Source organism: Mastigoproctus giganteus, chromosome 13 (genome assembly GCF_048544385.1).
Source record: "Mastigoproctus giganteus isolate SK-2022 chromosome 13, ASM4854438v1, whole genome shotgun sequence".
NCBI classification, from domain to species: domain Eukaryota; kingdom Metazoa; phylum Arthropoda; class Arachnida; order Uropygi; family Thelyphonidae; genus Mastigoproctus; species Mastigoproctus giganteus.
Genome location: NC_143587.1, coordinates 148807403 through 148835173, shown reverse-complemented (window position 1 = coordinate 148835173; position 27771 = coordinate 148807403). Strand labels below are relative to the sequence as shown.

Sequence of the window (27771 nt, the reverse complement as noted above, 5' to 3'; positions counted from 1 at the left end):
AGTAATCAGTCGATGCCACGAATCTTGCCACTGAGATTGTAAATTATTACGGATCACTTGCCTGTAGTCTGTATAGGGGACTAACAGGTCAAGATTATTCGTCAGGGCTGCCGATTTGGCTGCAATGTCAGCCAAATCATTTCCTCTAATCCCGATGTGACTGGGGATCCAGCAGAAACGGATATCGAATCATAGAGGCTGTATATTATCTGCTGAATTCAGGACAGGGTTGGATGATTGGTGTGTGACATCGCTGATAAAGCCTGTAGTGCACTCATTGAATCGACATATATAATACACCGTTGGTAACGGTGTTTTCTTATGTGATCTAGAGCTAACTCTATGGCATGCAGCTCTGCAGTGTAAATGCTGCAGTCAAGGGGTATCTGCTCTGATATGGTATTATTTGGAAAGACAGCAGCAGATCCCACATACGATTCTGACTTCGAGCCGTCTGTGAAAACTGGCAAGAAGTCAGAATGTTCTGCACGGTGTTGTGAATAGAGCTGAAGGTAGACAGAAGGCGGAGTATTAGACTTCGTCGCAAGTTTGAGCGAGAAGTCACATGCTGGTGCTTGTGCATGCCAGGGTGAAAGGGGCTCCTTTGGTGATCGAGCGACTCTGTCTACCGAGATGTTAAGCTCATTGAGTAGCTCTTGAACACGAATGCCGAATGGGCGATTGGCGGTCCGCCGTATGTTATAAAGATTTTCCCATCGTGGCTCAAAAACGGATGTCCACGTGGGATGGTCCGGCAGGGACTTCAGCTTGAAGGCATATTGTAGAGACAACTGCATTCGTCGAAGCGACAAGGATGGTTCATTTGCTTCGACATACAGACTTTGGACAGGTGATGTTCGGAATGCACCAGTAGCGATACGAATGGCTTGGTGATGGATAGGGTCAAGCCAACGAACAGCGCTATTTCTGGCAGATGCATACACCTGAGACCCATAATCTAATTTTGAGCATACAAGTGCACGGTACAGACGTAGTAGAGTGCATCGGTCTGCACCCCAAGAGGTAGAAGAGAGAGAGCGGAGGATGTTAAGCCCTCTCGTACACTTCGTACGTAGCTGACGAATATGTTGAACAAATGTCAACTTTTTGTCAAAAATGAGTCCCAGGAATTTTGCCTCTGATACGACTGGAATGGTGCTTTGTCCAAGTCGTAATTCAGGCTCAGGGTGGAGGTTACGTTTGCGACAAAAATGGACGCAAACGGTCTTCTCCGGTGAGAACCTGAAACCATTGGCCGTGGCCCAGATGTTAACATGGTAAATAGCTTGTTGCAGTTGTCTCTCAATAACCCTCATATTGCATGATTGAGAGAATATGCTGAAGTTGTTGTTATGTTGTTGTTGTTATTTGGTTTTTTTGGAGCATTAGCAACTAAGGCCATATTGCTCCGGGATATGCGGTGGTCATTCCCTGAATGACCTTTCCGCATCCTCCGTATTTGGTGGTGAGGGGCTCGAACCCCGGTCTAATCAAGAAGCGTGTGCTACGCACTGCTGCTCCTTCCCACCTGGCTACGGAGGCGCCTTATGCTGAAGTCATCGACATAGAGTGCACTGTTTATAGTTGGAGGAAGTTGTTCAGAAACAGAATTTATTTTAATGGCAAAAAGCGTAACACTTAAGACAGATCCTTGTGGTACCCCCTCCTCTTGGCAAAAAGGCCGCGAAAGGGAGGATCCTACACGGACTTGGAAATAACGGCAGAATAAAAAATTTTTAATAAAAATGGGAAGGTGGCCTCTCAGACCGAGGTTGTAAAGGTCTTTTAAAATACCAAATCTCCAAGTTGTGTCGTACGCTTTTTCCATGTCAAAGAACACCGACACCAAGTGTTCGCGTTTTAGGAAAGCATCCCGGATGGATGCTTCCAATCTAATAAGATGGTCCAAAGTGGACCGGTTCCTTCGGAAGCCGCACTGGATGTTGGAGAGGTCATTTGATTCGAGATACCATATTAAACGACAATTAACCATTCTCTCCAGGATTTTGCACAGACAGCTGGTCAGAGCAATAGGACGATAATTGGTGGTAACTTTTGGATCCTTTCCTGGCTTAGGAAAGGCAAGAACAATTGCCTTTCGCCAGGAGTCCGGAAACTGCCCTTCAATAAAGATTCTGTTATACAGAAGGAGCAGACAATCCATAGATTTTGGTGAAAGATGTTTAATCATGTCATAATGGATGCCATCTGGTCCAACAGCACTTGCTTTGGAAAGAGCGAGGGCTCTTTTCAGTTCCTGAATAGTAAAATCCCCGTTGTAGGGATAGAGGACCTTTGACTTAAAAGTAAGTGCTTCTCTTTCCAGTTTATGTTTAAGGACCAGGAACTCTGGGGAGTACGAGGATGTTGCGGAGATGTTAGAGAATGTTTCCCCAAGAGCATTGGCTATTGCAGTTGGATCTGCAATAGCGCATCCATTATAATCTAGGATTGAAGAAGGGTGGGATGTATATTTTCCCTTCATTTTCCGGATTTTATCCCAGACTACCTTAGAGTTGGTAGACTGGTTAATAGATGATGTAAAACGGATCCACGATTCCTTTTGACTCTGACGACGGGTGTAGCGTGCTTTGGCTCGTGCACGTTTGAAGGCTATAAGGTTGTTCGTGGTAGGATATCGGCGAAATATCCCCCACGCTTTGTTTTGAGCCTTTTTTGCTGCTGTGCATTGTGAATTCCACCAAGGTTTGGGAAATGGTGGAAACCGGGCAGATGTTTTTGGAACAGCATTCGCAGCTGCTTGGACAAAATTTTCTGTGATGTACTTAACTGCATCATTGATAGACTCTTGACTGACCGTGCTAAGGTCAAAAATTGCCTGATGTTGGAAGGCAGTCCAGTCAGCCTGATCAATCTTCCACCGTGGTAACCTGAAGGGGAGACATGGTCTCCCACTGTGTAACGAGGTTATCACAGGGAAGTGATCACTCCCGTATGGATTCTCCTCCACTTCCCAAGTGAGTGAAGGGAGTAGAGTAGGGGAGCAGATAGAGAGATCAATGGCAGAAAAAGTACGGGTAGGCATGTGGAAGAAGGTGTTTTTTCCAGTATTTAGAAGGGAAAGGTCATTGTCATTGAGCATACGCTCAATGACTCGTCCCCTTCCGTTGATGTTAGCACTACCCCACAGGGTGTTGTGTCCGTTAAAATCCCCGAGAAGTAAGAAAGGGGGAGGCAGCTGCGTTAGACGATCATCAAGGTCTGCCTGGGAGATGTCAGTTCCAGGCGGCAAATAAATGGAGCACACAGTTAATAAAAATCCCACTGAAAGGCGAATTGCGACAGCCTCTATGCTGGTTGTAATTAGCAAGGGCTGCACTGGGGTCTGGTTACCCACAAGGATAGCCACTCCTCCGTGTACAGAGCCATCCGCAATTCTATCCTTACGAAAAATTGTGGTGTTATGCATCGTGGGATCGTCATTTGCCTTTAGGTATGTCTCCTGCAAGCAAAAGCAAACTGGCTCGTGCTTTTGCAGGAGGGCCTTGATGTCATCAATGTTTCGCCGGAATCCACGACAATTCCATTGTAGGAATTTAGCCATTATTTTGGCTTGGTGGGTCCATCAGGCGGCTTCCGAGGTGCTAAGGGCTTATTTTTATCAGTCTTGGATTTGTCCTTTTTGGGGAAGAATGGACGCTGTCCCGTGTCCATTTCCTCCTCCGCGAAGAGTTCCAAGACTGACTCTACGGGTACCTCCTTCTGCTCCACATCCATCTTTTCTTGGGTACTAGGGGGGACTTCCCCTTTCTTATTCTTTTCTTTCATAATTGTCTTTGTTACTTGTGGAGCATTAGGAGGTACCGATATAGGAGTGGCAGCTGATTGGTCCTTCTGTGTAGGTTTTTGCGAACTTAAAAGATACCGCGCGATGGGAGTGAAAGACTCCTTTGGAGGAATGGTCATGTCCGTCTGAGTTCCGACGGAACATCTCCCTGCTACCTTCTGGGCGTAGGTAGGTCTGTTAGTATTCAGGGGTTTGACCGATTTCCTTGCCTCCTGGTATGATATGTTAAGCTCTGCCTTCAGCCGTTGAATCTCTTTTTCTTCTTTCCACCTCTGGCATGCTCGTGAATAGGCCGGGTGTTCGCCTTCACAGTTAATACAGGTGGGTTTTGCGGCTGAACATGCTGTTGTTTCGTGGTCCTTTGCACCGCATTGAGCGCATGCAAGGACTCCACGGCAGGCCATTTGAGAATGTCCATACTTCTGGCATTTGAAACACCGTAAAGGGTTCGGAATGTATGGACGCACTGAACAGTTGATGTATCCAGCTTTAATCTCATCAGGAGGTTTAGGAGTGTTAAAAGTCAGGATAACGCTCCTGGTTTTAACTATTTTTCCATCCCTTCGCGCAGTGATTCTCTTGACGGCAATGACTCCCTGTGGTTTTAATTCGGAGCAGATTTCCTCCTCGTATACGTCGAGAAGGTCCCACTCCGAAATGACACCTCTAGATGAATTGAGTGTTCTGTGTGGTGTCACTGTTATAGGGATTTCTCCGATTGATGTTGTTCGGAGTAGGTGTTCAGATTGCTTGTCATTTGTAGTTTCAATTAAGAGGTCTCCAGAGCCTCTTAACTGATTTGGGTGAACCTACTAACCCATCTAACCCTTTCTGTATAAAGAAAGGTGACATTTTTCCAATCGGTTTTTCATTGGTGGAGTGCATGATTAAAAACCGCGGGATAGGACCTGATGGTAATTCAGCCCGCTGCCTCTTTGAAGCAATATTGCTGTCAGTGTCTGTGTTTTCAGATAGGGACCGGGTTGGGGCCCCTGAAGAAATGAGTTTATCAGGATTCATGGAGTTTATTAAAGTGTTCAGTGCCCGGGCTCCCCACCCACCACGGAGCCCAAAGGGACGCCCACTACCCGGCATGCAATAAATGCGCTCGGGAGTGGGACACCAGGGCTACCCAGACACTATACCCGCACCGCCGCCAGCCTGAATCCTGTCCCTCGGACCATGAGGGTAGGGGTGTGGCATTGACACAGTTGACCCTCGCAGGCGAACCTACTAGCCGATTGATCCTAGCCGGGCCTTCCAGGACCACCTGTCTTGTCGAAGCAGGGGCCAAAGTGGTGTATTGAAGCTGGGCCCCTCAACCACCAGGATCCCCCTTTCCGAATTTCCACGGGTCGCAGCGCACGGCAAACACGCCGGATTCCATTGATGTAAGCCCGGAACCTAGGCTGTGGGCATTGGATCCCAGTGATGCTAGTCTGGAAGTCCAGCAGCGTCACTGGGAGGTCCCCTCACCACGTACAGGTGCCCACGTCGAGGGGCCTGGAAGTCTAAAACACTGATGGAGTTGATATTCAGGTATTGGTACTGATGTTTCAGAGCACAAGGACAACTGAGGCGAAAATGAGTCTACACTTATTATCTTATACAGTCAAAGCTCTACATAACAACCCTGTAGGGGAATGAGAAAAACGGTCGTTATATCAGAAGGATGTTATATTGATCATTCATAAAACCAACACCAAAAAAAGTAAAAGCTTGAAATTTGAATGTAATGCTACTAATATAATATAGTATAATCTTACTTATAATATGTACTATAGTATTAGATAAGAAAATTATGATTGTAAATTTTGCATTGATTGTAGAGTGCAGTAAGGTTACAATGAAATTGTAAATTTCAATACACTGGCTACATACTTATCAAAGACCTAACAAAATTTTTCATACTTTAAAATAATCTGTCAAAACACACTGTTTCAATTGTAGAGCATGTTTTAAAAGAGAATTATGAAGGTGCGCGATGGCAGTCATTTCACTTTTGCAGTTAGGCTGTGCTTTAAGGGGGGAAAAAAAATCAACTTACAAGTTCTAATCCTTGATGAGCATCTTTCACTGAAACTTCTTGTTCAACCACAGTATGTGCCTCATCTTTGTCACCACAAATTTCAGAAGATTCCATTACGTCTGCAATGAGTTCCTCTTTGTTAGTTAATATCCTGAAACATTCAATGTCCGCATCCACTTCTGTGTAATCTTTGAAGCTTGAGTTTTCCTGTAAGTTTAGGTGATGATGCACACCCTCAAATATTTCTTCCCTATTATCAGACTGTTCTTGCAATTAATAGAGGACGAAGCATGCAAAACTTCACACATTGCATCATTCAAGGCAATAAATCCAGCATGTTTGAAGCAGTTGGCAATGACTTTTTCATCACCTTCATCCCATGCTGAAACAGATGAATACATTGCCTGCAGCATGTCAATTTCACACTGATTTTTGCTTTAAGATATAGCACAATTCTGTTTAATAGCATTCTTCAGTAGTTTTTCTTCAATAATTTTCCTTCCATTTGTTTATAGTGTCAATGTCCATGACTGCATTTTCGCCACGCTTTTTTGAAAGCCAGGCCATGAAGAGTCTTAAATTTCTGGAACTATTCATCTGAACTTATAAATTCATCAAAATCCATTCAATGCAAATTGCAAAGGATTCAGTCTTAGCTTTTAAACGATTACCATCTACGGGAACATCTTTTGCATGCATCATCATCAGCCATTCCTAAAGTAACTTTTCGAATCCTACTTGGCACAGCAGATTTCTTTAAACTTTCGATCTTTTTTTCAATCTTTCAGAATAGTGAACAGAGTGATCTTAGGAATGCCGAACTCTTTGGCAATGTCAGTCTTAGAATGCACACCTTATCTACAGCTTGCAAAATCCTAATTTTATCTGAAATGGGCTAAGCTATCTGCTTTCTTGGAGCCATATCAATAAACATACACTTTAACTAATGAAATTAACTTCTAGTCTATGTTCATTTCATTACTGCACTGCGAGAAAAGAGCATTGGAAATCTTAAAAAATGATTTCTCACAGTCAGGCTTCAATTATTTCAATACATTTAAAGCGTTCTGTCATTTTTAAATGCAAATATTGTAATAAAAAAGTAAAAATTCAGATTAAGAGTTAGAAATTTATGGTCGTTACAGATAAATCCTTTTATTTTCAAGGTCCTTATACTGAATGTAAAATAGCATTAGGTTAATAAGAAATTGGCCGGGACTAACCACATAGGATGTTAAAAAGAGGGTCACTATAAAGAGCTTCAACTATAATTTTATGCAATAAATCAGTCCAATTTGGCATCAGAGGAAATTACCTATTCATATTTGCTTAAAAAAGGTATACAGTTCATTTAGGTTCACATTATTTCCAATAACATGGGCAAGTGATAAAATTTTTTATATGCATGCATAGGTATTCCAATAACATGGGCAAGTGATAAAATTTCTTATATGCATGCATAGGCATGGGTATTCCCCAATGGCCGAGGAATACCCATGCCTATGCATGCATTAAGATACATATAGGTTGGGTGTGTATGCCCTATGCATAACCTTGCTATTATAACCATTTCCTGTCTGTTTTTCCTGAAGCTAGAATTCCATAATACTGGTTCCTGTTTGATTTGGAGCAATTTGTTCATTTGAGACTTCCAGGTTTTGGGACCACTGAAATACAGATTTTTTTTTAATGTGCTTCAAATAATCTATATATGGTACTTGGTAATTTGCTGATGTTGTACTATTTTGTTGTTTGGCTGCCTGATCTGCTCTCTCATTACCTGTGATACTAGAATGCCCTGGGATCTAGCAAAACTTCACTGAATAATTTTTATATCATGGATGGTTTAAACAGGAAAAGATTTGTTTTATGGTGGGATGCAATATTGAAAATTTACTGTCCAATGCTGGTGTTTATTACACTGCTAGCATTGCAAAAAGTGTTGATATTTTCTAAGGCTAATTTTATTGCATATAATTCTGCAGTATAACTGCTACATTGAAGTAATATGGAAACTGCAAAAGAAGAAAAAAACAGCCACGGCACCAATGGCAGAGTCAGTTTTCGAACCATCTGTACATATTAGGCATGGCCTTTATGTAGTTGTTTAATACTTTTGTTTTCCTGGGATTTCTTTCCCCCATTGCTTGCTGACAATAGGTATTGCAGTGAGGGAGAATGGATCAGGTACATCAGTCTCTTGAAGGTCAAACTGAAAGTTCCAGTCGTGCAATAAATCTTTTAGTCATAAGTGGGTCTATTTTCAGTCAGTTTGCTGTTATAGAATGCAGCCCATTCAGGATTGAAACCCAACAGTCAAACGGGATGGGCTGGAAGACTTTGAATTTTGTCTACATAATTGAGAAGTAACATTTTCCTTCTAATGGAAGTTCATGTTCCTCTATGTAAAAGACTTTGAACAGGGGATGTTCTAAACACTCCTAGAGCATTGCAAATGGCACTGGGTTGTATGGCATTAAGTCTAATCCACACACTTTTACTAGCAGAGCCATAGGCAACAGCACCATAATCTAAATGAGACCTGATGCAGATGCAGAAGAGTGTGCCTATCGGTGCCCTATGTCATGGCAGAAATGGACCTGAACAAGTTAAGTTTTTTTCAAGCAGACAGTTCAGAGGTCTGCTATAGGTAGAACAAAGTTGAGTTTGATGTCTATCATTAAACCTAGGAAACAAAGATTACTGGTGAGAGGGATCAGGTGGATCTTTAGCCAGTTCTGGATGCAGCTTGCATTTTTCACAGAAATGAATTGCAACTGTTTTTTGTTCTAATATATGATATTCGTTCTGCAGTGTCCAAATTTCTAACTTATTTATGGAAAGTTGTAGCTGTCTTTCAATGATATGAATATTTTGTGAACTGCAAGTTATAGTAAGGTCATTTGCACATATGGCTCTACAGTGTTGGGAATGTTGTAGATTATGGTGTTCAGCCGAAGTGAAAAAAGAGTAATGCTAAGTATCAATCCTTGTGGAACACCTTCCTCAGTATAGATATAAGAAAGTACCTTTTAGTAATGGACTTGAAAGGTTCTATGCTGAATAAAATTTTGAATGAATTTCTGTGTGTCCTCGCAATCCTAGGGAATAAAGTTCTCGCAATATGCCATGCCTCCAAGTAGTGTCAAAAGCCTTTTACAATATCCAAACTTACCATTACAAGATGTTCATTTTTCACATAAGCATTACAGACGTTAGTCTCTGCTTTCACTGTGAGATTCAAAGTGGATCTATTTTGTTGGAATCCAAGCTGATTGTTGTTCATCAACATTTTAGTTTCAAGGACGCAGGTAAGTCGTCTGGATATTATCCTTTCTAGAGTTTTACCTCGGGAAGTAGTGAGGGAAATTATTCAGTAATTTTGTGGGAGTGATCGATCCTTTCCTAGTTTGGGAAAGACTAAAATAACAGAGTGGTGCCATGAAGATGGATATGTACCTTCAAGTACATATCCTTTAAAGAACGTCATTAGTAAATTCAAAGCTTTATTGTTTAGATGTTTCAAACATTATATAAAAGAATATAAAGAATATATAAAGGTCTGCAAGAGTAGCTCATGGTGTCTTGTCAATGATATACAGGAATTTTTCTAGCAGGGATAAGGAGGTGATTATCCCCATGTATAAGGCGATGGTCAGGCCACACCTTGAGTACTGTATACAGGTCTGGAGGCCTCATTTTAAGGATGTACAGCTGTTGGAACACATACAGAGAAGGGCAACAAGATTAGTGAATGGAACAAAGGATTGCTCTTACAAAGAAAGGCTTAAGTTTTGCAGATTACAGTGTTTGGAGACTAGGCACCTGCGAGGTGATCTGATTGAGGTGTACAAAGCTTTGAATGGTTTGAGCATGCTCAATGCTGATGGGAATTTTCCTCTTGCCCAGAATAATCACCTGTGGAAGTTGATAGCCTAAATAAATTTAAGGCTGAGCTGGACAGGCATTTGGAATGAACAGAGGGATGAAATCGGAGCATTTTTTTTTTGGGCTGATGCTGCATAAGCTTGCTTTCTTGCATCGTATGCCTCTACTAATGCTAATGTAGATATTGTTAGATGGAAGGTACAATGGGACTAGAGTTAGTGTCTGTCCCACTGCTATGCGTACTGCAACAGCTACTAAGTGGGTCTGAAGTGGAACGTTTACAGAAGCTATTTTACAATCTACTAAAATTGCAATGCCTCCATGTACAGAGCTTTAAGAATTTATAACATTCCTGTAAGCTGTAAAATTTTTAACTGAATAAGTTACTTGTGGAATTAAGTTTGTCTCTTACAAGCGGAAGGCTACAGGATTGTACTGTAAGATCAAATCGTAGATATCATCACTATTACACAGTAATACTGATGATATCTACAATGTGTTGCATTATTTGGTTTCAAAGAGGGAAGGTGAGTCTGACTTTATTGTGAGCAGTTTGCTTTTGGCAGTCATATTTGGTCTTATCTTTTCTAGGGGAAAAAAAGAACATCTGTAGTCTGTACTCTTTTCTACATCATCAGTTCCAATGGATGAAAATTCGGTCTCTATGTCATCTTCTGCATGAAGATCAAGTGCTGTTTCGTCTTGTGCATTTACATCTTCATTGTCCATGCTGCTTGAATTTGATTATGGAAATTCAGTGGTGTGTTGCCTTTGTGGTTTCCTTGGTACTTTACACTTTGTGTAATTTTAGGTGGAACTAAGATTGGGGTATTGTTTATTCATAGAATAAAACAGGTTTGTTAGTAGGTTGATATGTCAATAGTACAGATCATGCCCATTCTATGATGGATGTGTTAGGCAGGGTTAACACCTCCATTTGGATCACCTTGACTTTCTTTTTTGCTTCTTGGTATGCTACTTTATTTTCAATCTTATACTTTGATATCTTTTTTTTCTTTTTTTTTTTTTTTTTCCATAGGTCAAATGATTTTGAATAAGCTGGATGATTTGGAATAAGCTCTTGCAATTTGGACATTCTTTGAAACTTTGCTGTACACTCTGCTCGTGAATGATTTTTTGACCTACAATTAGTAGTGTCGCCTCTGCATGTTTGAGAATGACCAAATTTTTGGCATTTGAAACATCTTAAGGGATTTGGAATGTATGAACAGACTCAGTAGGACAAATAGCCTGCCTTAACTGAGGTTGGCAAATTAGGTGTACCGAAAGTCAATATGATATTTTGTGTTGGAACTAGTTTATAGTCCTTCTGGATCATAATTCACCTTTCTTGATTTACTTTCTGTTCTTATAATCCCATGACTATCTCCTCTTTGGTGATGTTCAATAAATCCTGCTCACTCACCACTCCTTTTGAGAGGTTTGGTGTGTTATGAGGCATGACTTTGATTGGGATTCTGCTTATAGAGGACATTTTTAATAACAATTCAGAATACCTTGCTTGCTTGGGTGGTTTCAATTAATAGATCTCTTGACTGGAGTTGTTTTACCATTTTTGGTGTTCCTGCTGCATTTTCGACACATCTCTGGATGACAAATGGAGAGGGTTTACTTACTGGCTGAGTCAATAAGGAATGCATTAACAAAAAAGCTGGTAGTTCTAATTTGTTTGAATCCATTCTCATTCTTTTCAGAAGACTGAGATCATGTCACATTCTGCAGGTGTCAGTATGTTGAAAGCCTGTTGGCTCTAGTGGTGGATATGCATTGCAATCCACGATTGCTCTTTTTAGCCCTGGGAGAAAAAACGTTACTAGCAGGATTGGAATTACATTCCAATCCTGCTACCAACGTTACTGCTAATCAAGCGATTAGCAGTAACGTTGCAAGTGGAGAAAGATTTTTGAAAAGCTAGTACTTGTCCTAGAGAAATGCTAGAAATATCGCACCAGAAATTGCTCAGAAACTATTGCTTGGCACTCAGGGCCTAATATTCAGGTCACATAGGAGAAGTGTAATGAAGAACTTCAGAAAGGCCTGTTAATTCGACATAAACCACATCTTCTGCTTGCACGTCATGCTGATGAGACTCAGTAGCCATGATTATATCCTGTTCCCCCTCCCCCATATAAAATATGTCTAAAGCTAAAAATGCCAAATGCAACACATTTAAAAGAATTACAAGGTAGTGTGGCTAAAAGTTCCAGGAATTGCAAAGTGGTAGGCATTTACCCTAACAGTGACAAAGCTACTAGTACAAGTTTATTCCATTTATCATTACAGTGATCACAAGTTTTTACATGTTTATTGTGTCTCATGGCATTAAATTAAATGAAAGTGGTTTCAGTTTCAAAAATATGAAAATGTCTGAAAAGTTTATTGAACTGTGTGAACCCAAAATATCTGCTTAAAATGGACTGTTGATTAAAATGAACTGTTGCAAAAAGTTTAAAGGAGAATCTGCAATGTCAAAGGAATGAATCTAAGTGGCATAAATGATTTTATGTGAATGAAAAAAACTACCTATCGTGGTTTGATTCAAAAGGCAAATAACAACAAAAACTAATGAAAATATTTAATAAGTGCAAGAACTACTTCTTCAGACCAATCAAAGAATGTCAAGAATGATAGAAGAACAAATAGGAATGGATAAACAAAGTATTCATCATTTTGGCATTAATCATGATTGGTTGGTTGATTGGTTTTTGATGGTGAAAAAACAACAAGGTTATAATGCGCCATGGCAGATTTTAAAATTCAGAAAAATGAGTAGTTTAGTAACCTTTAAACAGGTTATCTCATCAGACGTTGATAAATATAAATAAAAACCAGAATGAGTGAAGAATAAATTGAACATTTCATATAAGTGTATATATATTAATCACCTTTAAAAATTAAAAAAAAAAACTGCTGACACATGGTCATTGTCACTTAAAATCTGATAGTGTATATTTCAGTCAGATGGGTAAAAGCATTAAAACGAGCATTTCTAAAACTGGAACAGTTGGATATAATATGTTTTACAGTTAAAACAGTGTTACATTGTTCGCACATAGGAGGGTCATCAGCCCTCAGCAGAAAGGAGTGTGTCAGATGACTATGTCATATGCAGGGTCAAGATAGAATAACTTCCTCTTTACGGATCCTGTGCAGACCAGACTGCCAATGTTCGATTACAGGCTTAATCTCTATAACTTGCTTGCAACCTGCCCATACCATGAATGTTGCCATTGGGAAATCAGTTTCTTACATACGAATTGCCTGGGCGCCTCCGTAGTCAGGTGGGTAGGAGCAGCAGTGCGTAGCACACGCTTCTTGATTAGACTGGGGTTCGAGCCCGTGCCCACCAAATACGGAGGATGCGGAAAGGTCAGGGAATGACCACCGCATATCCCTGGAGCAATATGGCCTTAGTTGCTAATGCTCCTAAAAACCAAATAACAAACAAACAAACAAACAAAACGAATTGCCTGTAGTCTGTATAGGGGGCTAACAGGCAAGAGTTAAAGAGTCGCTGATTTTGCAGATTTTTCTGCCAAATCATTTCATAAGATCCCAATGTGGCCGGGGATCCAGCAGAAATGAACATCAAATTTGGAATGCGAAAGGAAGTGCAACTTCTGCTGTATCCACTGGGACAGGACAGGATGAGGACTGAACCTCAATGATGATAAAGCCTGCAATGCAATGAACTGAGGGAGTCAGTATATATATCATACATTTTTTGTGGTGGGTGGTTTGTATATGATCCAAGGCTAGCTCAACTGTGTGCAGCTCTACAATGAATACACTGCATTCGTGAGAGATTCTGTTCAGATACTGTAGTGCCTGGGAAGACAGCTGCAGATCCCACAGCCATTTCTGACTTCAAACCATCTGTGTAGACTGGCAAGAAGTTAGAATGTTCAGATCGGTGAACTGAAAATAGCTTCAAGTAGACAGCAGATGGAGTACTGTCCTTTCCCCGGTTGTTAAGGGAGAGGTCGCAAAGGAGAACACGAGCATGCCGGGGTGGACGAGGTTGCCCTGGTGATGGGGCAACAATGTCTAATGTAATGTCCAAATATCTGAGTAGCCTTTGGATATGAATACCAAATGGATAATTGGCAGTCTGGCAAGTGTTGCACAAATTTTCCCAACAAGGGTGTCCACATGGGGTGGTCTGGCAGGGATTTCAATTTCAAAGCATACTGTAGAGAAAATTGCTTCCAACTAAGTGATAACGAAGGTTCGTTTGCTTCGACATAGAGATTCTGGACAGGAGATGTGCAAAATGCTCCAGTGGCAATACGAATCACCTGACAGTGGATGGGATCCAGCCCTCGGAGTATGCTGAGTCTAGCAGATGCGTATACTTGGGATCCATAATCTAATTTGAAATGCACAAGTGCACGATAGAGGCACAATAGCGCTTTCGTGCACTTTATACATAGTTGACGAATGTGTTGTAGGAATGTCAACTTTTATCAAACACAAGCCCCAAAAATCTAGTCTCAGGCATTACTGGAATAACATACTGTCCAAGTCTCAATTCAGGTTCAGGGTGAAGGTTGTGCTTGTGACAAAAGTGTATGCAGACCGTCTTTTGTGAGGAGAACCTGAAGCCATTATTCACTGACCATGAATTCAGATGATCAATGGCATGTTGCAGTTGTCTCTCGATAATCCTCATGTTGCAAGATTAAGAAAATATGCTGAAATTTCAATTTCAAAGTATACTGTAGAGAAAACTGCTTCCGACTAAATGATAACCAAAGTTCATTTGCTTCGACATAGAGACTCTGGACAGGAGATGTGCAAAATGCTCCAGTGGCAATACAAATCACCTGATGGTGGATTTCTATTGCCAAAAAAAGGCTGCAGTTGGAGGAAGTTGTTCTACGGTGGAATTCAATTTGATGGCAAAAAGCGAAACACTTAAAACTGATCCCTGGGGTAGTCCCTCTTGGCAAAAAGGCCAAAAGAGGGTAGACCCCACACGAACTTGGAACGAATGACAGGATAAAAAGTTTTTAATAAACGTTAGGAGACGACTCTAAGACCAATGCTATAAAGGTCTTTTAAAATTCCAAATCTCGAAGTTCTGTCATACACTTTTTCCATATTGAAGAACACTGATACCAGGTGTTCTCGTTTCAAAAATGCATCTTGAATGGAAGTTTCAAGCCTGATTTAATGGTCTAAAGTGGACCTATTCCTACAGAAACCACATGCAATCTGGAGAGGAGTTCATTTCCTCCAAATATCATATAAGGCAAGCATTGACCATTCTCTCCAGGATTTTGAATAGACAGCTAGTCAGAGCAATAGGATGGTAGTTTGTTGGGATTTTGGTATCCTTTCCTGGCTTAGGAAAGGCAAGCACAATTGCCTTATACCAGGAATCCAGAAACTGCTCTAGTTGATATATTCTGTTATACAGAAAGAGTAGTTGGTCCATGGATTTTGTTGACAGATGTCTGATCATATCATAATGGATAAGATCTGCTCCAACAGCTCTAACTCTTCCATGGTGAAGAGCCTATTATAGGGATGAGGATTTTTATATTTAAAGTTAATTGGCTGCTTTTTGAGTTTGTCTTTTCAGACCAGAAACTCTTGGAAGTAACAAGATGTTGACGAGATGGCAGAAAGTCTCCCCAAGAGCATTGGCTATTGTAATTGGGTCTGCAATAATGCATCCATTATATTCCAGGACAGGTGAAAGGTACGATGTATATTTCCCCTTCATTTTCCAGATTTTGTTCCAGACAGCTTTACTGCTGGTTGAATAGGTAATAGTGGATGTAAAGTGGATCCACAATTCCTTTTGGCTCTGACGATGAATATATCGTGCTTTGGTGCGTGCTTGTTTGAAGGCTAAGAGAGTGAGCTATAATAGGATATCATTGGATTATCCCCAAGCTTTTTTTTTGCCTTTTTTGCTGCCGTGCATTTAGCATTCCACCAAGGTTTTGGAAATGGTGGAAACCAGGTAGATGTTTTTGGAATTGTAATTGCAGCTGCATGGACAATGCTTTCTGTGATGTACATCACTGCATCATTGATAGGCTCCTGACTGATGTTAAAGTCTACCAGGTGTTGAAAGGCATTCTAGTCAGCATGATCAATCGATAACTTAAAAGGTGGGCATGGTTCCCGTTAAGTAGGCTGGTTATCATAGGGGGGAAGTGATCACTTTCATAAAGGTTCTCCTGTACCTCCCAAGTGAATGAAGATAGGAGAGAGGGGGAGCATATAGAGAGATCAATAGCAGAGAACGTAAGGGTAGGAATGTGGAGAAAGGTGTTAGTTCCCACGTTTAGAAGGGAAAGGTCATTGTCAGTGAGCATGTGTTCTATGACACATCCCCTTCCATTAATGTTACACTATTCCACAGGATGTTGTCCATTGAAATTGCCCAGGAGCAAGACAGGAGTAGGTAGCTGCACAATGAGATCATCAAGGTTTTTCTGGGAGATATCTGCCCCAGGTGGCAAATAAACCAAACAGACTGTTAACAAGAACTCTACTGTAAGGCAAACCACTACCACTTCTATATTGATTGAGAGAGGAATAGGTTGAAATGGAGTATGGTTGCCCAGAAGTATAGCAACACCCCCATGAGCAGGTCCACATCCCCAGTCTGTCCTTTCGAACAATAGTAGTGTTATAAAGGGAAGGGAAGGGTTTTCATTTGCCTTCAGGTATGTCTCCTGTAAGCAAAAGCAAACTAGCTCATGCTTTTGTAGGAGGGCCTTGATGTCATCATTGTTTCGCCAGAATCCATGACAGTTCCATTGTAGGAATTTAGCCATTATTTTGGTTTGGTGGGACCATCAGGCAGCTTCCAAGGTGCTGAGGGCTTACTTTTGTCAGTCTTGGATTTATCTTTTCTGGGGAAGTACGGATGCTGTCTGGTGTCCATTTCCTCCTCAGCAAAGAGTTCCAAGACTGAATCATCTTGTACCTCCTCCTCAACATCCATATTTTCTTGGATACTAGGGGAAGGTATTCAAATTTCTTAGGCAATTGCTTTTGTTACTTGTGGAGCATTAGGAGGTACTGATATGATACAGGAGTGGCAGCTGATTTGTCTTTCTGTGCAGGTTTTTATGAGCTTAAGAGGTAACGTGCGATGGGAGTGAATGACTTTGGAGGAATGGTCATGTCCATCTGAGTTCCAATGAAACATCTCCCTGCTACCTTCTGGGCATAGGTGCATTTGTTGATGTTTATAGATTTCACCATTTTTCTTGCCTCCTGGTATGATATGTTCAAAGAAGAAAAGAAAGAAATTTGAATTTCTTTTCTTCTTTCAACCTCTGGCATGCTTGTGAGTAGGCTGGGTGTTCTCCCTGATAGTTAATGCAGGTGGGTTTTGTGGCTGAACATGCCATTGTTTCGTGGTCCTTTGCACCACATAGAGTGCAGGCGAGGACTCCACAGCAGGCCATTTGAGAATGGCCTGCTGTGGAGTCCTAAAACACCAAAAAGGATTTGGAACATATGGATGCACTGGACAGTTGATGCAACCAAGTTTAATTTCATTAGGAGACGTCGGCAAGTTGAAAGTCAGGATGTTTCTAGTTTTAACAAGTTTCCCATCCCTACGCACATTAATTCTCTTAACAGCAATAACTGTTTGTTTGTTATTTGGTTTTTAGGAGCATTAGCAACTAAGGCCATATTGCTCCGGGATATGCGGTGGTCATTCCCTGACCTTTCCGCATCCTCCGTATTTGGTGGTGACGGGCTCGAACCCCGGTCTAATCAAGAAGCATGTGCTACGTCTGATCAAGTGCATGTCTAATCAAGCACTGCTGCTCCTTCCCACCTGGCTACGGAGGCGCCCCAGCAATAACTACCTGTGGTTTTAGTTCAGAGCAGATTTCCTCCTCGGTAACCTCGGTAATGCTCTGAAATGACACCTCTCGATGAGTTTAGTGTTCTATGTAATGTTGCTATTATAGGTATTCCTCTGATTGACGTTGCTCAGAGTAGCTGCTCAGATTGCCTGTCATTTTTAGTTTCAATTAAGAAGTCCTCAGAACGGGGCCTCTTAATTGATTTATGGAAACCTGCTAACCCTTCTAACTTCTAATCTTTCTGTATAAAGAAGGGTGACATTTTGCCAATCAGTTTTTTGCTGGTTGAATGTATAATTAAAATCCTTGGGACAGGCCCTGATGGTATTTCAGTTCACCGCCTCTTGTAGCAATAGTGCTATCTGTGTTTTCAAATAAGTTTATCAGGATTCATGAAGTTTTTGAAGTGGTTCAGTGCATGGGCTCCCCACCCACCACGGAGCCCAAAGGGACGCCCACTACCCGGCATGCAATAAATGCACTCTGCTCAGGAGTGGGACACCAGAGCTACCCAGACACCATACTCTCACTGTCCCTCGGACCATGAGGGTAGGGGCATGGCATTGACACAGTTGACCCTTGCATCCGAGCCTACTAACCGATTGATCCTAGCCAAGCCTTCCAGCACCACCTCTCTTGTCGAAGCAGGGACCAAAGTGGTGCATTGAAGCTGGGCCCCTCAACCACCAGAAACCCGCTTTCCGAATTTCCATGGGTTGCAGCACATGGCAAATAAGGCGAATTCCATTGATGTCAGCCTGGAACCTAGGCTATGAGCTTTGGATCCCAGTGATGCTAATCTGGAGAACCAGCAGCATCACTGGGAGGTCCCCTCACCACGTACAAGTGCCCATGTCGAGGGGCTCAATCATGAAATTATCTCTGAAGATGATATAACAAAAATCCTGACTCATAGCCAATAAGGTGAGCCCAGGCTTCAATTGACCTTTTGGACAAAATTCAAGCAGTATTTCTGGATAGAATCATCGCAGGGAATGCATCATGCATATTTCAGTCTGATCATAAGCCACAAAATGATGCAGGGTGAACAAAAGGCAGACTTCTCCAAGACTATAAAAAAGGATGAGAAAAATCAAAATTCAAGGCCATGCTCATTTTCTTATTTATATATATATATATATATATATATATATAAAAAGACACTGTGTACTCATAATTCCTTCCCCAAAATTCTTGATGAGACATTTTACCTTCAAGTTCTGAATCATTTGAGAGAAAACTTGTTACAGAAAGATGCAAATTGTGGCTGGACAAATAAGTGTTGCATTACCATGAAATGCCAGCTCACACTGTATTATCAATCAAGTAATTTCTAACAGAAAAACAGATCCTTCAGAAATACCATTCTCATTACTCTCATGATTTGGTTCCATCTTTTTCTATGATAAATATCAAAACAGCAATAAAGAACGTGTTTTGGTTTTTGGAAGAAATGCAGCAGCATATGTAAAGTACATTATTACTGATATAAGTAAACAGTTACAGAAATGCTCCCAGTTGTGGCAGAAGAGAATTTTTTTAAATAGAGCAGCACTTAAGGAAACTAATTTAAAGAGCAAAAAAGCAAATAATTGTTACATTCAATTTAACTTACTTGAAGTCATACTCAGGTCTATCTAGCCACACCTGAAATAGTGGAGGCAGCTACCCAGTGTACAAGTGATACAGATGTGTCTGTCATATGAAATGACTTGCAGTAAGGGGAAGATGTTAATGAGGGTATATGTACAAATCAAATGAGTCTGAAGATTATGATAAAAATTTCTTTAAGCTGGTTGTTGTTGTTGCTTTAGGGTTTAGGCATATCAATGACTTAGACCATATTGTGCCATATATAATATGTCTGTAAATTGCATGAATTCCGTGGTCAGTATGCTGCTTAGGTCTTGGGTCTTTTCATCTGGTGTGGGGAGGACATTAATTATATTAACTCTGCTACCCATGAGGGATTAGACAGATTGACAGGGCTAGTTAAGCTCCTTAATGAGAATTAGGTTGTAGATTTGGTTTTCACTAAGGAGCTAACTGCATCAAAACTTAGCAGTGGGGAACCAACATGACTATAATATCTAATATAGCTTAGGTTGAGTGAAACCTATGTAGTAAAAGATAATGCCAAGAACTTATTTTCAAGAAAAGGGACTGCAACAGAATGAGATATTTCTTGTGTTCCACTGACTGGAGAAACTGGAGAGAATGTATGCTGTCGAATACAAATATGGTATAGAAAATATTTGTGGAATTTTTCCTAAAAGCAACAAATATAGTTCCACTGTTGAAGTTCTATAAACATAAGATACCAAAATGGATGACTAGTGAAATTAAAGTTTAATTCAGTGAAAGGAACAAGAATGGGATGGTTGCAGAACATCGTGAAATTTCAAAGGCAGCCCAAATTTGTATGAGCAATATAAGTGAATATATAACAAATCACGAGTGAGGAAAAACAGGCAAAAGCTGATTACAAGAAAGCACTAACATAGAGAGCAAAGCACAGGAATAGGGAGTTCTCACGAGTAATAACAATCATAGTTTAGTTAATGTATCAAGTGCATTACATTTCAGGTCTCTTTTTATAAAAAAAAAAAAAAAAAAAGCAATACCAAGCCAAATATAAAATTTCATGAAAATCCATCAAATTGAGAGTCAAGTTATTAGAAGCAGACGGATGGACATTGCCAGATTTCAAGTGGGCTGACTTTAATGGAATTTGGAATTACTCTACATACCTCTCTAACAGAACTATCTACATAATTTCATGAAAATTCGTCCACTGGATATCAAGTTATTGCATGCAAATGGAAAGACAAAGAAATAATAATTGTTGGATTGGATTTCTATTGGACTGATTTTAATGAAATTTGAGATGGCCAGACAAATTTTTCTAAGAGATTTAAATGCAAAATTCTATGAAAATTGATGCTTTTCTTTTTTTAGGTGCTCATATGTGAGTAGTGCACCTGTTACTTCACCATGTTTATTCATCCATATACAGTGAAACTTCTCCTAACGGACACCTCTCTTGAATGGACATCTCTCTACAACGGACATTTTCAAATTCCCCAACTCTCCTCTATTGGTTTTAACATGTTTTCAGCTTCTGTCTAGCAGACATTCTCTGTAACAGACGCGGACAGGCAATCTGCACTGTTTCGTTTAGATTAGCACTTAATTTGATCTCCCCATGACGGACAGCGGGCGAGCTCACGGCCCTTTTTCTAGGAACTTTTCTTCCACGTATTGCCTCAATCGTGTGTTTATTTTCTATTTCCGATTCTCTGAATTTTATCAAGGTTTACTTCGCGGTTCTAAACCCTTTTTCAAGAATTTTAAGGCACGTGTAAAACTTCTGATGAATTCGATGTGTGCAGGGGGGGAAATTTTGTCGGTCTTTCGTCTTTTGAGTTTCAGTTTTCAGTTTTGTTCAGTGTCGTGTGAAGCACACAATGTCTTCTCGTAAACATTTAACTTTAAAAGATAAAGTCGAACTCATTAATGCGTATGATCGGCAAAAAAATAATGTTCGCAATCTCGCTGCAAAATTCAAAATCGGGATGACGCAGGTAAGCAACATCCTAAAGAAAAAAAATGAACTGCTCAAACAATTTTGGCAACACGGAATGATCAGGTTCAAAAATCATTCCCATAAACTGTTGGACTTCAAATTGACAATGTTACGTATGAGTGGTTTTGTCGCGCAGGTGATAAAAAAAATTCCCATTAATGGGCCTATTATTAGGGAAAAGGCTTTGGAGGTTGTGAAATCTATGGGAGTAAATGACTTCAAAGCTTCTGTGGGATGGCTACACAAATTCAAAACTCGGCATAAAATTTCTTGGAAAACCGTAAGTGGTGAAGGTGGATCTGTTGATACTGGGGTTGTAACAGAGTGGACCATCAAATTGGAAGATTTATGTCATGATTTTGAAGCTAAGGATATTTACAACTGTGACGAAACAGGGTTGTTTTTTAAAGCTCTTCCTGAAAAAACAATGAGTCTAAAAAACGAAAAGTGCCAGGGCGGAAAAATTTCTAAGGAACGCTTGACTGTGCCATTGTGTATAAATGTGCTGGGAGACTTTGAACAACCTCTTGTTATAGGAAAACCACAAAATCCTCGTTGTTTCAACGGCATAAAGTTGAATCTTTTGAATGTTGACTGGAAGTCTAATAAAAAAGCGTGGATGACACAAGATATCATGAGTGAATGGATAAGTCACTTTAACCAAAACATGATTCGTCAAAACAGAAAAATTATTCTTTTCATGGATAATGCTGCATCTCACCCGCACATTGAATTGTATCATTCAAATCGTTTTTCTGCCACCAAACACATCTGCAGAGTGTCAGCCCTTCGATCAAGGGATAATAAAAAATTTTAAACTTCACTACAGAAAACGTGTTTTAAGACATCTCATTGCAAACATGAATGATGTAACACGTGCGAGTGACCTTGCAAAGAAACTCAGCATCCTAGATGCGATTCAATGGATTTCCTCTTCAGTAAACGCAATTAGAAAACAAACTGTCGTGAACTGTTTTGTAAAGTCTGGCTTCTCAAACGCAAAAATTGAAGTTGTGAACAGCAATGTGGAGCACCAAGAAGAACAAGAACTTCAACATCTATTGATAATGTACGATACTTCTGCTACAAGTGACCCTGGCTACAAAGATATAGACTCGAACCTCACTGCAGAAGATGGTGCTCTAGATATCAACGACATTATCATCGATATTTTTCAAGAAGTTCCTCATGAGGATGAAGAAATGGAAGGAGGTCATTCTGTCGAAGAACATTAACGACGAACCACCGATGAAAATAGAAGAAGCACTCATACAAATCAATCGTGTAAAAATGTTTTTCGCCGCTGAAGAAGATACTGAAGGACTTTCGATGGTTTCTTCACTCCTAACAAATGTTGAAAACAAAATTATCAGCCGGAAGAAGGTGCAGAAGAAAATAAGTGATTACTGTATGTATTTTTCTTAAGATAAAGTCATAATATGAATAGCACAATTGTATGTATATTATTTACAAAAATATTGTGCGAAATCTGTATATAATTTAGTTTAATTTTACATTAAACGTTTAACGATTTTTCTTTATCTCTTGTGTATGTAATTGTATATTATTTACAAAAATATTGTTCAAAATCTGTATATATTTTAATTTAATTTTACATTAAACGTTTAACAATTTTTCTTTCTTTCTTTTTTTTTTTCTCCCTCAGACTTCTTGTTAGCGGACACTTCTCTCTAACTGACAAATTCTCGTTCCCCATGGCTGTCCGTTAAAGGGAAGTTTCACTGTATAATAATTCAACTCCTAATAAAAAAAGAAAAGCGAAAAAATCAGAAGCTGAATTATTATATATGGATGAACAGACAGGGTAAAGACAACAGGTGCACTACTCGCATACAGGTACCTAAAAAAAGAAATGCATCAATTAAAATAGGTAACTCGACTGATCAGTCAATGTGGAAGGCTCACAGAAGAGCCAAAAGAATTAGCAGATGAGTTGAATAAATTCTTTTCAACAATATTTATAGTTGAAATCAAGCTCAAATTGCTGGGGAATGTAAAGAAGTCAAATTTCCATAAAATAAGTGATATAATGATCTCAGGGCAAAATTTGTTAGGAAACCTAAGGTTAAAGCAGGGCAAGGCCCCTGAGGAGGATAGTATAGATTCAATTATAATTAAAAAGTCTGTATAAGTGAATCAAACTGTTAGGAGTGTTAATGAGGGTGCCATTAGACTCTGTAAAGATCCCTTTTGACCAGAGAAATGCAGATGTTTCCCACATTCACAAAGGAGGCTAAAGAGGAGTTGCATAACTAAAGGAGGTGATAACATAAGATCATGGAGCTTGTGGTTAAGGGTGAGATTCAGTATAATCCCAGCATTAATAGTAGCCTTAATAGATCCAGCATCTCATCAGGAAAGAGGAGTCATTCACCATTAACCTTGGTAAATTACTATGATGAAGTCACTGATACAAGAAACAACAATGTTGAAATTACATACCTAGGCTTTAATAAAGTTACATGTGTTTTCCCTCATGAGAGGACAAAATATAAAATTAAACAAAGTGGAATAATGAAAATATCTGAAGCAGAACTGGGCATTCTAGTGCACTGACTGACATACTAATTGCTTTATGCCCATATATGTCACAGTTACTATGATGAAGTCGCTCATGCAAGTCACCATGAGTTGCTCTGGCAGCCTGTCTGCACTGCTCAGAAAACAATATCTGATCACACAATTGCCCCAGATCTCATCCATTATTCACTACCCTGAGTGACAAAGGCCCCGACAACAGATGGGTCGCAAGCCACCATCTATCTCGAAGGCGTCCAGATCGAGCAAGTGCAGGACTTTAAATACCTTGGGTCGCTGGTCCAGGAGAAGAAAGTTGCATCCACCATGGAAATCCACAGCAGAATTGGACAGGCGGCCACTGCGTTCGCCTCGCTCAAATGGTGTCTGTGGAAGAGGACCAACATTTCCACAAAGACTAAAATCCGACTCTTCCGGACTTTGATCCTGCCCATTCTTCTTTATGGATCGGAAACATGGATTTGTCTCAAGTTAGATTTGAACAAACTTGAGGTATTCCAAATGCGATGCCTGCGGCAGATCTTGGGCATCTCTCTTCGCGACCGCATCACTAATGATACCATCCGCGCCAGATGCCAACAGCAACCAACCAACCACTGCCGACCAAATCCAGAAGCGAAGGCTCAGATGGTTTGGCCACGTATGTAGAATGGGCACGAACAGAATACCATCCACACTCCTTTGGAGACAACGACCCACCCAATGGAGCATCCAACGGACCGCGCCTAGGAAAACGTGGGCCAAGCAAGTGGAAGATGACTTGAAGAGCCGACGTCTCGACCTTAACCAGGCCAGGACTGAAGCCATGGATCGTAAGGTATGGAAGAACATCACAGAGCAAGTCCGAAACCCTGCGGCACCTACAGCAGCATACTGGTTGCATGGCCAACCGCCTCCCCCCCCCAGCTGCCAGCTAAGGACCGAAGAAGAAGAAGAAGACCCTGAGTGCAGTGCCATATAGTTGGTACATTACACTGGGGTTACTGCTACCCATATGCAGAAATTTGCATTTGTCAATGTTAAACTTCAGTTGCCGTTTCTCAGCCCATCTGCCCAACTTTTCTAGATCCAGTTTTGGTAGCACACTGTCATTACTGTCATTAACAACTTTGCCAACCTTTGTACCATCTGCAAACTTGGACATTAGGCCATTTATACCTTCATCAATATCATTGATAAATACAGAAAACAAAAATGAAACCAACACTGAACCCTGGGAGACAGCACTAATTACATTAGTCCAAAAACGAGTACTGTCCATAGATTACCACTGTCTTCTCCCACTCAATTCCTTTTTTCATAGTAGAAACTTGCCTTATGCCATACTGCTTGTACAGCAGTCTTTTATGTGCAACAGTATCAAAAGCTTTCCTGAAATCCAAGTATATGATATCAAAATAATTTTTTGCATCCAGTTCCTTTGTGACCCCATCGTAGTATCAAAATCAGATTGGTCAGACAAGATTTCCCTTTAATAAACCCATGCTGTGTCTGAACTATAACTGCAGTCTTGTCTGGATGAACCTACATTGCTTCTTTAACCAGTGACTCCATTATTTTCCCCAGAACAAAATGTTAAACTACCAGGTCTGTAATTACTTGTGTCACCCTTTAATCCCCTTTTTTTGTGAAATGAGGATACATTCACACATTTCCAGTACACAGAGACCTCTCCTGTTTCCATAGATGCTCTCATGATTATAGTTAAGGATTTGCTTACCTCTGTTGCTGCCTCCATTAATATAACTGGATAGATCCCATCCATCCTAGGTTCCTTTTTTATGTTTAACTTTGATAATTTCTCTTCAATTTTTACTCCATTTATTATAAAATCACTTAGTTCCCTGTTACTGTTTGATAAACTTCTGGCATCCATTTCCCTAAAGAATTCCTCATGTGGGGATGTAAATGGAAAATACTCATTCAATTTGTCAGCTACTAGATCACGATCGTCAACAGCCAACTGATCAATATCAAGTGGATCAATCTTATTTATAGAGTTTACATAAGTAAAGAAGTCTTTGCTGTTTTTCTTTGTATCCTTTGCCAAAGATTTCTCATAATCTGCCTTTGAATGCTAACCTCCTTTGTGATTTGACTATAGACTAGCCTCTATCTACCATAAGCCTCTGTGTTGTCTGATAATTTATAAGCATCCTGTGCATTTTTCTTATCTGCCACGAGTCTCATTAGTTCATCTGACATCCATTTAAGCTTAAACATTGAACATTATTTCTTAGCTGGTATGAAAAGCCTAGTAGCTTCTAAGATTAATTCCTTGAATGCTTCCCATTTAGAATTTGCTGTTGGTAACATCATCAGTTGGTCCCATTGCATAGAATTTAAAAAATGTCTTATAATGGGGGATTTTAATTTCCCAGATATTGACTGGAATTTGGGGGCTGGTCACTCACACAGTAGCAAGGCTTTTGTGGATTTATTGGATGATTGTTTTCTACATCAGCATGTTCGGGAGGCAACTAGAGGGAGTAATACTCTTGATTTGATTATCAGTAGTGATTCTTCATGCATTAAGAATCTGCAGATAAATGAACCACTTGGTGGCAGTGATCACAGTGTGCTGAAGTGGGAGTTACTCAAAGAGGTAACTACCATTAGGGGTAAAGGGAAGGGGTATTGCTTTCGTAAAGGCGACTACAATGGACTGAGACAGTATTTAAATTCTATACAGTGGGATCAACTGATGATATTGCCAACAGCAAATTCAAAATGGGAAGCATTCAAAGAACTTATCGTGGAAGCTACTAGGCTTTACATACCAACTAAGAAATATTGTTCAAGGTTTAGGCCTAAATGGTTGTCAGATGAACTAATGAGGCATATGGCAGAGAAGAAAAATGCATGGGATACATACAAATTAACACGTGACACGGACGCCTATGATAGATACAAGTTGATCTGTAACCAAGTTACAAAGGAGGTTAGGCAGGCGAAGGCAGATTACGAGAGATCCTTGGCAAGGGATGCGAAGAAAAACAGCAAAGAGTTCTTTACTTATGTAAACTCTAGAAGGAAGGGGATGAATCAGATTGGTCCACTTGAGATCGATGGGTCAACTGTTGATGACCCTGCTCGGGTAGCTAACAAACTAAATGAATATTTTGCATCGACATTCACACATGAGGAGTTATTCAGCGAGGGGAATGCCAGAGGTGTATTCAACTCTAGCAGTAAGCTAGAGAATCTTGTAATAACTGAGAGCAAAGTGGAGGGGAAATTGTTGAAGATAAACACAAGAAAGGCACCTGGGGTGGATGGGATCTATCCAGTTATATTAAAGGAGGCAGCAAAGGAGGTAAGCAAACCCTTAGCCATAATTATGAGAGCTTCCTTGGACTCAGGGGAGGTACCCATTGACTGGAGATGTGCAAATGTGACCCCAATTCACAAAGGGGGATCAAAGGCTGACACAAGTAATTATAGACCTGTGAGTTTAACTTCTGTTCCCGGAAAATTAATGGAGGCACTGGTGAAAGAAGCACTGCAGGATCATCTAGACAAGACTTCAGTTATAGCTAGGACACAGCATGGTTTTGTTAAGGGGAAGTCTTGCCTGACCAATTTGATTGGATACTATGATGCAGTCACAAAAGAACTGGATGCAGGAAATAACTTTGATATTATATACTTGGATCTTAGAAAGGCTTTTGATACTGTTGCACATGGAAGACTGCTGCACAAATTGGAGCAGTGTGGCATTGGAGGCAAGTTGCTGCTATGGATAAAGGGGTGGTTGAGGGGGAGAAGACAGAGAGTGGTAATCAATGGACACTGCTCATCGTGGACTAATGTTATTAGTGGAGTCCCTCAGGGTTCAGTACTGGGGCCTTTATTGTTTTCTGTATTTATAAATGATATTGATGATGGTATATCAGGCTTAATGTCCAAGTTTGCAGACGATACGAAGGTTGGCAGGGTTGTCAAGGACACTACTGACACTATGCTGCTGCAACAGGATTTGGAAAGGTTGAGCAGATGGGCTTCGAGGTGGCAAATGAAGTTTAACATTGAC

The 27771-nt window shown here is 40.4% G+C and overlaps 1 protein-coding gene across 3 annotated transcripts in view; it reads right to left on the bottom strand.

Moving 5' to 3' along the window:
- LOC150076514 (trafficking protein particle complex subunit 11-like) overlaps positions 1-27771 on the bottom strand; it is a gene marked incomplete at its 3' end in the record, with an annotated part of 510629 nt that overhangs the window by 361675 nt on the left and 121183 nt on the right.